The following is a 12,713-nucleotide window of genomic DNA, read 5'->3' on the forward strand; positions in this document are numbered from 1 at the left end:
TCCAACTTCTTCCATTCTTCGTCAGTCACTCCCGATGGTTTAGTACCCGGATCTACCGCGATCCACTGATCTTTATCCACCAATAGATCCTCCATCTTGAGTTTCCACAACTCAAAATTCTGACCATTTAACTTCTCAATCTTTATCTTTCCACTGCTCGCCATCTTCTTTCACCACCAGAATCGATCTCGCAGATCTCCCACTGAACAGGGTCTACCACAGGCCCGAGCGAAACCCCTTAGCAACAAAGGCATCCCCTTGAAGCCAAAACAGCTCTGATACCAAATGTAGGTTTTAATCCTGTACAGAAATTACCTACATACGAATTCTTAAACAAAGAAAATAAACAATGCAAGAGCATAACCCATAAAACACATATGCACAGAGATTTTTCCCGGGATCCCAAAACCGGGACTACCAGCTTGATTTTTCATTATGTTCCTTTCAATGTTACAATACATATTTATACATGCCGAAGCATCCAATACCATTGACCGAAAACCATCGCGTCCAAAAAACATGTGCGAAAATCATGCACAAAACCATAGGTGGGTCCGCCCAACCTTACATATGGTCCAAAACCAAAATTTTCCAGGGCGCTGCCCCGGACCCCATAAAATGGGGTTACGGGTGCCCTTCAAACCCCCTATTAATTACGTGGAAAGAATATAACACAACCCAACAGAGTTGGGATATAGTTCTACTGAACCGTTTTAAGGTCTAAACCAGCAGAACTTTCTTGTTCTTCTCGTTTCCTAAGGGTCTTAGCAATTAGATTGGGATTTTCAAAAATAGCTGGAGGATCTGGGTCAGGATTTGACCTAGTGTAATGAGTTTTCTTCTTTGGAGCTAGCTTCTAAATTTTTTTTTTGGTATTTTCAGGCGTTGTCTTAAGATCACAATTTTTTTCACAATATTCTGCAAGAGTTTCTCTGAAATATAGGAGGCTTTAGGCTTTTCGTTAAATATGTTGAAGAAGGGAAACTGATCAAATCTTTGGAACAACTGTCTAAAGCCTAGAGCTATACTGGAGATTGACTGAAGCAGATTTTATCTACTCCTGTCAATGCATAGCAAAGACAGTTTCAAAGGCTACCTGGCTAACTTTAGGCTCCATCTGTAGCTTTAGAAAACAGACATTAGTTATAAACAAACATTTAGTTCCCCAGTGGAGTCGCCAATGATGTTATCACTCAGGTTGTTCCCTGCCACCTGGAGGGAATACAACTGAGGTAACCACTAACCAATCTTTTAGCTGCAGGTCCTAGCCTACCTGCAACTAGAGAGGGCTCCCTCCATGTAATTTGGCTTTGTTTTGAAGTATTTTAGGCTAGTTATTATGCACAGGTTTTTGTTTTAAGTTTTGTTGGATGATGATTTCAAATAGATCTGAGGTGAAATTCTAAGACAGTTTGTTCCATTGGGCTATGGAGTCGATGATGGTGTATCGCTGAAGGTGTTTCTTGGGGTAAATGGTAATGCTACAGAGCAAGGCAGGTAGTCTAGGAACAATTTTCAAATCTGGAAATCATGGAATGAAGTCAGGGAATTAGAGGCAATCAAGAATCTTTCATTATGCTCGCAGAGGGAAAGTGTATGAGTATTGTCCAGGAGCAATTAAGAATTCCTAAACAGTATTCAAAGTGAAGGAATTAGTACAAACATGAGCAGTTAAGAATTCATATCTATGACTAATTATGAGGAAAACACAAGCAATAGCAGAAATTGAGCACAGGGTGTAATTAAACAAATCTTGGGCTATTATTTCTCCTTGTTATCAAGATTATGAAACATATGTGAAATTTGTAAACACAGAAAACATATAACACAGTTAGAATAACTTATTGTTCCATTGAATGACTCAGGAATTCAGTAGCAGGTCCCAGAACATCATTTGCACATTTAGATAGTGCAGAAACCATGAACTTCAATAGCCATTTGTATTAGAGAGTCTCAGAAATTACAACATCACTTAGAGATAAAATCACCAACCCACAAAACATATGAGTTCGGTCTATATATAAGAGAGTTTGTTACAAAAATATCCAGTAGGAAAATATCTAGTAATAAATTTATCCATCTACTTTTCTGAATAGCAATAACTGATGTGGAAGCCAGCGCAAACTGAGTAAATATGTTGTACCTGGCTGCTTTAGGTGTCCTTCTTTGTTGACTTTTAGGCTGCTTCTTCAGTTGGTGGCTGTAGCTTTGGCTTTCGTTCCTGATGTGCTACCTCTTACCACTTGTGAGTGCTTTGCTTTAATGAGCTACCACCATATTTGACTTTCTTTTCCTACCACCTTGACACTTTGGCAGGTGACTCGTATATGTGGAGCTGCTGACAAAAAGGAAAAACGGAGACAAAGTTACCTTGGCAAAATTTCCAGCATTGCTTGCCACCAATCTTCTTTAGGTAGCTGATGTCTTTGTATCTTAATGAGTGTTTCATCAGCTTCAATGTATCTATAGAAATTTGGTGGAACCTCAAAAATATGATTTATTTCATGTTCAATATAAAACAGGTTCTCTAACTTGTCATAAAGACTCTGTCGTGAGGGAGGCCCTCTTTCCTCTGAGGTACTTGAGGATGCTGTAATCTGATTTGAAATATAATTATTGATCCTGGTAGGATACTGCTCACGGGTGAGCAGTCTTCCAGTGCTGGTCAATAGGCTGGGCAATCCTCTACTCTGCAATGCTGCCATTTTTATCTTGAAGTCATCTATTTTTGCTTGCATTTCTTGACACCTTCTTTCTAGAGTTTGCACAAAACTTCTTAGGGTCAACACCTTCTTTTCTGTCACAATTGTATATGTCCTGTTACTGATGTGTAATGCTGCCAACTCCTCTTTAGTATGAGTGTTCAGGAAGTGAATCATTTTATTGGCCTGCTCAGGCATATTTCCCAATGCTGCCCTAGCCCTTTGATTTTCAAATTGAGCTAGGCCTATCAATTGTATTTGTTCATATATGGCCTGAATCAATCACCACTGGTCAATGATTGATTGGCCAATTTGGGCCCACAAAATCTTCTTTATTTGAGCTAGAGTTTTATCCAAATTAATCTCCTTCTCTAAGGCTTTTATTTTGTCATTCAAGGCCTTTATTTCCCTTGCTTTTTCAGCTATTGTCATCTTGGACTTGTCGTAGCTTACTTCCAGTTTGGCCAACTTTTCTTTGGCCTCTTTCACCTCTGTTCCCTGAACTTCTAGCTCCTTGACTGCTTTCATCATTTCTTCCATGCTCATGCTAGATTCAGGTGTTGTTGTTGTTGCTGCTGTAGCATCTGTAGTTGATGTAGCTATTGTGGATGCTGGGATAACAAGAGGGATCACTGCTGCTTGTGTGGGAGGAATAGTGGCAACTGTTGGAGCTGTTTGAGGTGGCTGGGAGGTCGACTCTCCCTTCTTGCCTTGTAGTGCTCTCTCTAACTCTTCTTCCATCTGAATTATTCTCTGGTTCATTTGCATCAGCAGATCCATTGTATCGTCAACTTATTTCTCTTGCACAAGTTTTGCAGTTTGTGGGTGCATAGTTGAAGGCAACCTCAATTATTTTTTAAATGCAGTAATATCATTCTCTTCTTTCCTTATGAGGGCCTGGATGGCTTTAACATCCTACTTAGGATCATGCCCTAGATCCACAATGATTTCCTCCAGTGTCTCTATTATATTATCTTTGGCAGAGGAAGACATTCTTTCCAAATCCAATTGAGTGTTTGTGTTTTTCAATGATTCCTTCAGTTGATGAGCCAGCATGGCCTTGTCTGCTAGGGTGGCATAGACCATCTCACCTGTTTTCTTGTGCAGCTCTATCTGGTCCATCGGATGTATGTCCTTGGAGAGGACCTCTAAGCTTGTCTTTATATAATCTGCAGTTGTCTGGGGCTGTGGTATCTTGGGCTTAAAATGACTCAGAATCATCTTTTCCTCCTTGAAGTCATAAGCTGCCATTAATATCTGCCGTTTGGAGGGTGTTGTGTTGAGGAATTGATCATATAGCTACACTCTTAACACTTCATTCTGAGCCTTGATTTCCATGAAAGTTTCTTTGATGCCAGGCGGTTGTTTGGTTTGCTGCCTTGAGGAAGACACCTCCATACCATGCTGCCTCTCTTGTTCTTGCTGGAATGAGCTAGTAGGTGTTTGCTGGCTCGTTTCCCTCTCCCTCCTCAGGCTTCCAATGACTTCTTCACTTATCTCTTCCTCAACTTGAGGATCAAGTCTTTGTCTTTTGGCTTCTGGTTGCTAGATTAACCCACTTGGAGGTGTGGTCTCTTCCCTGTCCCTCTTCTTACCTCTTTCCTCATTAAGAGGGGTCTGTAAAGCTGGCACTTGTAGTGCCTCAGTTTGCCGTGGAGGAGCTTGCCCTTGACTTTGCTCCTTTGAGGTAGTAGGCTATTCTATAATTTTTTCCTGTTCTGCATCCATTGGCTCCTTGCCTTTTGCTGTACCTATTGTTGGTGTAGACCTCTATTGGGTAGCTTGTGAAGCTGCAGCAATTGATGGGCCTTCTCCGACTTGTTGTGGTAGTTTGAAAGTTACCTGCTCAAAAGAATCCAAGTCAAGAGTTTTTTCCAAATCTTTGACATTTTGCTCCATAATTTCTTCTTGGGTGAATTACTCAACTAGTGTCCTTGCCAGCCACTCATCTTGGTTGGCATATTGTTCAATTTGTGGGATTTTACAATGTTCATAGGCTATCAGCCTATATTTTAATTTTCCGGCACTGATAAAGCCATCTGGGTCATAAGGAACCCACCAAAAACTCCTTTTCAACTTGAGTTTATCCCCCAATATTTGGAAGCATCTTGCCAACCTTCTTTCTTATTCATGATAAAGGGGCCTAGTTGGTCTTTGAATTTCAGGCAAGCCTTTTTCTTGGCACTGTGAAAATGAGTTAAATCTGAATTGATGGGTTTCCTATAATACTACAAGGCAAAGAGTCCTATTGGTACATATCTTGGGAGCTTGTAGGGAGAGAGCTCACAGCCATAGATCCTAATGACAGTGTGATTCTGGTAAAAGTACCAGTCACCTATTTTGTAGTTCTTTGAAAGCTGCAATATTTTCTGCATGTCATAGGATAGCATAGCAGGAGGAGTTCTCATTAGGAGACAAGAGACTAGATAGACAAATAGGTCAATGAACTCATAGTAAGAGTAGGGGGAGCTGTGGACTTCATGAAAGACTAAGGTCCATAAAATCACAGACCTCTTTTCTCCTTTAGAGTCCAATCTTTTGATGGGGCATTAGAAGTAGTCTGGCTAATAAAACATGAATAGATGATAAATGTAGGATGAGTATTTAAAGACTCCCTCCCTGTCCAGTTTTACCAGTTGGTCATGTATCTTATTGGAAATGAATTTGGCATAATTGTACTTGATAGCAGGGGGATGTCTAGACTGAATGTAGATAGTAAGATCAATATGGTTTGATCAATATGTTCATTTGTCTTGAAGCCCAGTACATAGGATATCATATCTACTAACAATTTTCCCACTTCATTGAAACATTCATAGAGAAAAGGAGGTGGTCCTATAGGCTGCCGGTCTTCTCTGATGAAAACTTTGGCAATTCAGGCTATTTCTGAGCTAGAGAGTTTAGGACCTTCATCAAGTAGGAATTTCATAGAGAGGGGAACCAGAAGCTGGGTTTGCTTGAAGTTTAACATTTGGTTAATGGAATCAAGAGTTATTTGGAAGAGGGTGCTCCCAGATGGAGACTTGAGAGCCCTTTGAGTTGGGTCATAGTTTTCACAGCAGAGGCAAATTATTTTTGGGAAAATATTGACAGAGGGGAGAAAGTAGATGGGCAAATTTGATTCCCAAATGCCATAAATATCACTGTTGTTCAGGTGACTATTTCTCAGCTGACAGAAGGTATGCAAGTGGTTTCTCTCCCCAACCAAATCCTGAATTACGTGGTCCCTATCAGCCAGGGGTAATGCTTCAAGTTCCTTGAGAGGTGCGTTAAGGGGAGCAATACTCAAGGCTGCTGGAGTGGCCATGTTGTATGCTCTATGGCTGTAATTTGAAATTTGGATTGGTGAAACAACTAAACTATGAGAATTGCCTTAGAAACTTTGTTAGGAAGCTGTAGAATGGGCTTAGATATAGAACTGGCCTTCACTTTGTGTGGTTTATGATAAAAAGGCAAATTTGCAGAATTTAGATAGGCTCTTAAATGATTTCACTGGATTGATAGGCTTTGTGGGTAAACTGCAGGGGGAATGGGATTGATTTTGGCCAAATGAGTGAAATATTGCAGAGGATTTGGACAAAGGGAGTAAATTCTTGGATAGTTTGTAGACTTTACTCGCGAAAATGGCCTCGCCATGTATTTTAATGGCGAAATTTGCAGACGAGGGAAAATTTGTCAGGTTGGTCTTGAACAAGGGGTCAACGAGTGAGTTTATAGGTGGAATTTCAGGTGCTCGAGTACATTTTAGTGTGGATTTGTAGATGTTCAATCTATTTTAATGGAGAAATTGAGGAAAAATAGGGTTTGTAGGTCAACAACTGGTAAATACCTATTTTTTATGAGGTCGAGGGCAACTACCAGGTACAGTTTGAGCTACGGGATCGAGCTATGGAGACGAATTCATGAGTTGACGCACTGTGCGGCGCTGGTGGGTGATTGAACGTAAAATCGCATGTAATAAGCTCCATGGGTGCGATAATCAAAATAAACAAAATGGTCATTTCATAGCTTTTTATTGGATTTGGGACATTTTGGCGCTTTTTGGGGATGACGTCAGCATGACGTATTTTTGGCACGAAGCGGGTATGAAAGATGACATGGCAGTTGACGTGTGAGGTGACGTGGCATGACATGGTGGCGCGACGGTGACGTCGGTGGATGAGGTGGCAGTGGTACAGGGCAACGGCGGGCCAACGTGTCGCGATGTCATAGGGTGATGGGGGCCTAATGTTAGGGGAACGAGGCGGGCGGTTTTTGGTTTTTACCATACCACTTTTGGCCCGAGGCGGTATTGCAGAGAGGGCCTCCGATCATGTTCGGGATATCGACGCGTGGCGGGGATACGACAGCAATACCGCCCATCCCCCTGACGTTAATCTTCGGCAGATCGGGGCGCGCGATATGACCGCCCACCATTAGATTTTGAAGCCTTGGATCGGACGACGGTCGGAACATTGAAAGCTACGGGGTTCTGAAATGACGGGGCCCACACATATTGAATGATTTATAATATATGCGAGGTAGAAAACTTTAGGTTATATGGGTATGTGTTGGCGCTGGGGTAATGGTTATTTGTTTAATTTAAAATATCAAACCAACCTCGAGATATATGAGCGGGGAAGGTTAATAAAGTATGGTTTATGTGTGAGAGGGGGGGGCATGGTTATTAATTTAACCGGATATTAAATTAATCCCAAGGTACATACGCGAAAGGGCTAATATAAGTCCCAGATGGACTTTAATATTTCCCAAACTTAGGTTATTTGGCTATAGTTCCAAGGGGTGGGGATATTTACACTTTTTTGGGGTTTTTTATATAGTTTTTTGTAATATAGGGATAGGGAGATGATTTAGGGAGCTATATAATAGGATTAGAGGTTAATATGACCTTATGGAATGAGATTGCATGAGTAGATGCCAAGTTTATAAGGTGAAAACTTAGACATAAGGGGATGAATAGGGTATGGAGTAATGATGATTTTTACACATGAAATGTGGCTTCTTTCCACTAAGTGGAGTCAAGACTCAACTCAGAATTTTATCATGAAATGAAGTGAAACAGGACCCTTGGGCAGATCCCAAGCTCCTTGAGGGGATGTTAGTAAAAGATTTTTGGGGGAGTGAAGGGGGAAATTAGTCATGCCTCCATTGTTCTGCAGCTAACCAACTACCATGGTACTAATGTTGTTGATGAAATGAGTCTTCTTTGATAAGACAAAAATGAGCATTTATCTGTTTCTGCAACCTCAAACTACTTACCCAGCCTAGTACACCTAACATATTTTCTTCCTTTTGGTTGGGTGCACTTGAACTAGAAAACCCTGAAGTTCCTCTTTTCTTTTGACTGCCCTCCTATCTAAGTCTACCCTTATCTCTTCCAAGGGCCCAGATTAAGTAGTTGGGCTCCTTAATTTTTCTGCCTATCTACTCATCTGCCAAGTTTAAACTGTTTGGATAGATATTCTTTCTCTAATCTACAACAAGCAATTTAAACATGGCATGGTCCAAATTGAACTGTTGGGCCACCCATCAAGTGTGATAAACAATAATATTTTCACCTTGTAAACTTGCAAACAAGATAGCAGTGGCATTTTGACTAGCCACTTTCCTGGTCTTTCTTTGGGGTTCATTTTCTTTTCTTTTTTCTGACCAATTTACTCTTTTTGCCCTTTTATTATTCTTTTAGGGCATACCCTCTTTACATTTTTTAATTTTCTTGTTCTGTATACAAAATATGGAACCATTACAACATTCAAGGATGAACATATTTGGCACTTCCATTGTCAATCATGAAAAATGAAACCTATTGGTATAGGAACCTAACACATCCTTCTGCTTCTTTTCCTATACCACCATTGGGCATACCCAATCAGATTCTTCTACAGGCTCAATGATGCCTGCAACGAGCATCTTGTCTATCTCTAGATGGACCTTCTCCTTATACTTCAAATTCAGATGGTAAGGTCTTTGTTTAATCGGCTTCGCGTTGGGCTTCAACGTGATCTTCATAACACCCAAGTCTCCTATTATCCATTTTAGATCCGTAAACTTGGTAGGGAACAAATATTGGTATTTACGGAGTAATTCAACAACCTTATCCATTATCGCGTCATCCCAGTAATCTCCAATCTTCACGAATTTGTGCTCGACTTAGTGGCACGGTTATATCAAGATTCTCAATATGCAATCCCTCAATCTCGCGGTGACCTTCTATTTCAAGGATGTTAATATTTTGTGGATCCTCATATTCTTCTTCAGCGGTCACATTATAGCATTCAAGCATGTGACTCCACTGAGTACTCCAATCAAGTTGAAACAAATCTAATGGATCTTGCATATCCTAAAGGTTTTTTCTTTCACCTCTTATAGCACTTCATCAATACAATCAAACCCATCTTCAAAGTTGAATGTCATTATGAATCCTTTGCACAGAATATCCCATTCACCTATACCATGGTGGAGCTTTGTTTCCATGTACCAGTTCATCGGGATGACATCCAAGGTATGACAAAACAAGTGCACCCATTTTGGTTGGGGCTTCACTCCATATGCCTGAGCCCAGTTTGCGAAGTGTGCATGCAGATCATCCTTCGCAACATATTTATCTATTATTCATACCTTGACCTTCCCAAAGCATGTCCTCATCATCCTCCTACAGTCGCGCCAATCATCAAAGCTACCCTTGTGCGTACCCCACCATCTTGTGGGCATAGCGCATAGTGCCCAATCCAAAGCGTGGAAGCGCTGCTTTTCTAGTACTTCCCTCTCAAATGCATCCAAAAATATGTCTACATCATTCAAGCCATCACAAGTGCGAAGATTCCTTACTTCTGACGACACACAACACAGTGACCAGGTCATCATGTTACGGCTCAGTGTGGTTACTTCATGCAAGTGATTCTGCCAACACTCTAATTCTCCATTAGAGTCTGATGTGCAAGAAATCTAGAGATCCCATGTAATTCATCCATCCACTGTTGGATTCACCTAATCTTTGTCTCGCATTGTTATCTTATAGATACAGTCCAAATCATCATCGCTTTCATAATCCTGGACTGGTTCAGTGTAACGTGATCCTCCAGCATGATCTACGGGTATTATTACACAGAGTGATTTCTTCTCAAATATCATCTTTCGCTTCTTTAGGTTGTTTAACCTATTCATATTAGTAGCCCAAGAAATGCCAATGAGCACAGGGTAGGGGTTTCTGTCATCCATAATTTCTATTACTTCAAAGACTGCCAATGCACTCATGCCTTCAATATCTACAGCTACCCCTTGCAGCCGCCCCATGGGAATGATTTTCTGCTGATTTTCCATCCTTAACTGAATAGGAGACCACTGCAGTGTGGGTCTTCCCATCCACTCCCACATCTTCTTTGGTAGGACATTCGCATCTGACCCCAGATCCAAAATAACTTGATCCATTTCATACTCTCCTATCTGCGCGGTCAGTCTCATCTCTCGTATTGTCCTTTTTTTATGCTTACCAGTCTTTTGTACCATGTGCGATTCATGTGAAGTATTTCTGGCACATCTATTTATAAGCTTATGTAATCCCTTCACGGCCTTGCTATCATGTAGTAGCTTCATGCAGGTCTCTAGAAATGTTGTAAGCATAGAAGGGTCCATTTCATGATCCAGCTTATCCTTACTCCCTAAGGTGGAGGCCTCCGTGAAGCTCTTCTTTGCTTCCATGAATGTTTCGCATGCGTGCTCCAAATCAAATTCAGCCTCCTTCGCTGGAGCTTTATGAATCCATGCGTTGTCTTCGGGTTGTTTCCCCTTATCATCCCCTATTGCAACTCCATGTCAGAGCACTATATTCACTTTCAGATCCTCTTCATGAGGCTCAGACCTCATCATCTGTAGGTTCTTAGTGGACTAAGGTGGTTTCGCCCCTTTGTCGCGTATTCTTTCTATCATCGTAGGATAGTCTTCTGTCTCATGATCAAACTAAGTGAAATATTTGCACGACGATCACGTATGGTTAGTGCATTCGTCGGCACAGTGTCTTGGTCCTCCACAATTTTAGCAAATTAGTTGTCCCTGACCTCTGCTAGGTTTTCCTCTGCCTCGGCCTCGTCCACACCCATAAAAGCATGTTTTCACCGTCCCCAAGCTCTGGTCAGGGGGCTACGTTTCAACCTGAACCCTATAGGTGGTTGTTCTGTCGATCATCAATTCATAACTTTTGTAATTGCACTCACTATGCCCTACTGACCTATAGAAGTTGCAGAATAGTTGTTTTGGTGTTTGTACAAACTTCTGCAGCAAATGGCAGTTATTCGTCATATGTTTTCCTGCAAGCTGACATATAGCGCAGCACAATGCAGGCCCCATGCTCAGTCTTTCTTGAGCTTCCAGCCTCGAAGGCATCGGTCCTCCTCCTGCAATATAGTTCTCAAAGACTCGGTAGTGGTCTTTATCATGACCCTGACCCTTTCATTTCAGGCACCATACCTCTTCGTGCACCTCTGGTCAAACTATTCTGTCCTGCTTCAAACTTTGCATTTCAAGGCAAATATTTTGCAACTACGCATGGATCTGCTGAACCTCGAGATTTGGATTTGCATCGGTGGTTCATGCAATCTCATTGCAATCTCCAACGCTTGTGCCTGATTTGTAATCTTCTGTTGTGATAGCGCAACCCTTAGGTGTGGCAGGAGAAAAGCCACGAATGACTCGTGGTGTTGTCCATCCATTAAGTTCATATTAGCTTCATAGATTTTATATTTCAACCTCTAATCTAATTCCCAAGGTGTCTTGCCTAGTTTCATCATGATTTCCTTGAACCCCACAATTGGTTGTGCCTCATATTTAGGCCTATTAAATTCTTTATTCAGCACGGTCTAGATGTGTGCCACTCAAGCATTTTGGCTATCATTAGAGTACTTGATGTACCAGGTTAGCACGCGATGCTGAAAAGAACTAACCAATGTTTCCTTCTTCATGTGATCATCTATGATGCCCTGAGCTTCCCATACAACTTTCATGACAAACCAAAACTGGTTTGGGTCCTCATCTCCTACACCTTTAAACAAAGGCAGCTTCACTGAATTTGCCATGCTGAACTGTGTTGTAAGTGGTGGTGGTATGGGTGAAGTCATAGGTGATGGTGGTGAAGTTGGAGGTGGTGTGGGTGAAGGTTGCAGTTGTGGGAATCGTTGTCTTATTAATGGAATAACACATTGTGGAGAAGTCTGTGCTACTCCCTCTTCATCACCCAATGGAGGTGAAATCAATGGACTATATTCAAGACCTTTTCTTTCTTCGTTCCTCTAAGTCTTTCCACTTCGTGTAGCCCCGAACATCAAGGTAGCTGCATAACCCATTTTTTGCACAATAACACTTTAATCTAGTTATTCAAAGACTTCAATTACTTACCTTGTAGACCTTTGAAAAAGCGTCGCTCCACCTCGTTGTAGCTAACTAAGTTATCAACTGCAAATTCAGTTACAAATCCTCCTATGATATGATCGAGCCAATGATCGATAACATTGGCGATCTTATCCTAAGAGGCTTCTAGTCTTTGTACTAACTCTGGGGTCCAAACAAATGGACCATCAAGTCTCTAACTTCCTTGGCTATCCTCTAGCTTCGTGATCCACTCATATAGCTCAACCAGAAAGGAACAGAAAAAGATCTAGTGGATCTCTATATATAGGTATTTGTCTAGCCACTGTTCCTTTGTCAGTCATAGATTTCTCTTCTCCTATGCCACCAATTCATGGATCTTCCTATCCAACCAGTCTCTGATGTCTTTCTTAGTTGTATTCTAGTGATACGACATCACACATCTCTTATATAGATTCTAGTCCTGACAGCGGGACCATTTCCTGGCTACGTGGGGCCTGAACCAGGTTCAACATTAGTTAGCCAAACAAATTCCTACACTACTAGCCCTTTCAACATTAGCTTGCAGAGAGTGGACCAAAGTTTCACCTGAAATAGTATGTGCAGATGCTGGAACCAAGTTTCTGTACCTTGAGGTGGTGATGTTGTCGATTT

The sequence above is a fragment of the Pinus tabuliformis genome, chromosome 2_1 (genome assembly GCF_031772625.1).
Source record: "Pinus tabuliformis cultivar Carrire ecotype Pingquan chromosome 2_1, CPIR1, whole genome shotgun sequence".
Taxonomy (NCBI): domain Eukaryota; kingdom Viridiplantae; phylum Streptophyta; class Pinopsida; order Pinales; family Pinaceae; genus Pinus; species Pinus tabuliformis.